The sequence below is a fragment of the Sciurus vulgaris genome (assembly GCF_902686455.1).
Source record: "Sciurus vulgaris genome assembly, chromosome: 12".
Taxonomy (NCBI): domain Eukaryota; kingdom Metazoa; phylum Chordata; class Mammalia; order Rodentia; family Sciuridae; genus Sciurus; species Sciurus vulgaris.
In genome coordinates this window covers 44090733-44093735 of record NC_136473.1, presented here as the reverse complement: position 1 = coordinate 44093735, position 3003 = coordinate 44090733, and positions in this window count along the sequence as shown.

Sequence of the window (3003 nt, the reverse complement as noted above, 5' to 3'; positions counted from 1 at the left end):
GCTTAGTGAAAACTATACTTTTTCTTTTTAAAATTATAATCACAAAGTGTTAAAGGAAGATAATTGCTGAATTTGAAGAAAGTTTAAAGAAGATAGATATTTTTAAAGCTAAGAGGCACTTGAACCTGATTTCATGAACATAACTTTTTTCCATATGGCTTTATGTTCAAACAGTTAAATCTACATTTGCTAAGATGTTTGAATAATTTCTTCACACCTCTAATAACTTTCTAATGAGAAGTTGTTTAGGCATGTAGGTAATACATTTAAAACTATAATCATGTTAAAAAATTTTAAGCAGATGAAACTGAATTTTAAAGATCTAGTAACTTCTTTTTCTTTCATTGACATATGTAAGTTTCTTGTGATAATGTTTGGATTTCAAATGTGATAGAACTTATTCATATTAAGTATTTGAAAATGACAAAGCTTTAATGTGCACAACACACATGCTTCAATAGAGCAGTTAGCTTGGATACCACTAAAAGGGCACAACAGCACCAAGAATAAAGTATCCTTGGGAGGTGAAGATTCAAGACTATCTTGAGGACAAGGAGTCCATCTCATGTCCCACCCCTGCCACTCCATGCTCCTCTGCTACCTGAAATACAGACTTCTTCCTCTAACACCAACTGGGCCCCCTGCCCCTCACCAGTAGCAGAACCCTTTAGAATTGAGGGATTAAACCTTTAAGGGGAAATAGGATAGTCAATCTAGCTCTTGGTTTTAGGGAGTTAGAAGCCATACCAGAAAATTAGCCATCAAAAAGTGAATCGGTCCTCAAGGCTCTAGTAGCGAGATGACATGCCAGGAGATGGAAGACTGAGAAGAAAGCTCAGCTTTTGAGATTACGTGAACAGCAAATGCTACGGAGCTAGAGCCAGAAAAAGCAAAATCACTGAAAATAGTTCACTGAGGAGGACAATAGTTTGCCCCATTCTGAAAAAAAATGTCAGAAGTTTTCGTAGATGATAAGGGGCAAGACCAGATGATGAGGGGCAAACACGCACATAGAAGAGTCACTGAAGTAACCACAGTTACCGTTTCCTTGTTAGCATAATAAACGCACACCATCAAGTACAGATTTAAGATGGTATGAAACATGCCACACATGAAAAGGCATGAAGAAAAATACAGATGTGGCTATTCCATGCATGATGACATCAAGTGACTGAGTTCCTACTTCCCCCATAGATGCTGTAAAAGCTGTACTCCTTTGTCCTTTGCTCGAGCTGGCCAGAAACTCTTGGTTAGTGTTGTTTCCCTTCTGACTTGAACAGAAGCCCCTAATAATAAAACCTTGCCTATGCTTAAACTCTTTCTTCATCCAGTTTTCATTTCTGCCTACCCTGGACCCAGTGACCTGAGTTAGGTAACAGTAGCAGTGTGTTCTGCAGCTACTGTTTGATGCAGGACTTGCTCAGTCTCACTCAGCATCTTGGGTGGATCAGGGATGTCCATCAAACCTATGGGGGCTACAGGGTACACCATTAGATTCTGCTCTGCTCCAGCCTTCCCTAAGACATCCTGGATGCAATTGCAAAGACAAAAGTTCCTGGAGCTTCAGGCTTCACCTGGCTGCCTTTGGGAGTGAGGGGGCATTTCTAACACATGCATGGCTCATCAGTGTGTAATGCTATGCCCTCAGCTCTTAGAACCCTCTCAGCTTCCTTCCCTAAGACTATAGGGGAGGGATGCAAACAAGGAGGGAAGACACTGTCTTCTCTGTCCTCCTCCTACCCCATTGGAACTACTACTGTACTAAACAACTTTCACCATCATTGTGCAAAAACTAAACAAGGGAAATAGGGACCCAGGCAGAGAGGGAGTCTTCACGTGTGGGAAGGGGAGAGAAGTCCCCATAGCCTTGGGAAGGGAAGGGGAGTTCCTGAATGCATTCCGAGGTAGCTATTGTTTATGTGAAGAGGCTGTGTAAACTGGGCCTGTGTGTGAATCGAGACCATCTGTTCTCATGTGCAGAAAGTTAAAACATGGGCCTCTTCTAGTGCCTAAAACGCACTGCTCTGTATGTGTGATGTTTTGAATTTCACTTGCTTAGTTTTGTGACTTCCCCAAATTTAACCTCCTTGAGCTACACTTCGAAAACAGAAACTTTTGCTCTGGGCTTCTCGGTTCCACCTCCCCAGTGGAAACTTGTGCAGCATTTCTCAATCGTGGCCTTCCAAAATGACCACATAGCTCAGGACCGCTCCCAGGAACTGTGCTGGGCTTTGTACTTATTTTTCACACGTTTAGAGGGCAAGAAAGTAATGATCATCCTCCTATCCCCTATTCCTCCAAACTGCCTGGGGCCAGTTATGGAGTGACCCAGGTGGATTTGTGGAGATTACCCAAGTGCCATTTTATGTGCCTTCTGCCACTCCTTTACCTACTAACCTCACAGTCCTCTCTGTCCCCAATACCATACATGCAGCATAAAAAGGATTCTGCCTAGGATCTGAGAAAACTGTTGTCAACATATTGTTTGGGTGGGGGAGAAATTGGCTAAAAAGAAAAGCATACGAACAGTCTGACCCTCTCTCTGTACATGCAAGTGTAAATGTAGTGGTAGAGGAAAAACAACTGGACTATTGTACTCTTCAAAAACAATCATTTTCTAAGCCTCTATCAAAATGTTATACTTCACATATAATGCATTAAGAAATTGATGAGATTACCCCAGTGGGCTGGACGGGCATGTCATATGTACCTTTATATGAATCTTTGCTTTAAACCAAAGTTGAACAAAAAAAAATTTTTTTGGTACTTTCCTTTGTCCTTTTGTGCTGTTATACCTGAGTCTGGGTAAGTTATAAAGAACAAAAATTTATTTTTCACTATACCATAGATTGAGGAGTTCAAGATCAAGGTAATAGACGATTTAGTTGACTTGTGAGGGCTGCTCTCTGCTTCCAAGTCAGTGTCCTGCTGCATCTGCTGGAGGGAAGAACACTGTCCTCCTATGGCAGGTGGGAGGAACAAGGTAGCCAAACACTGCTTGGT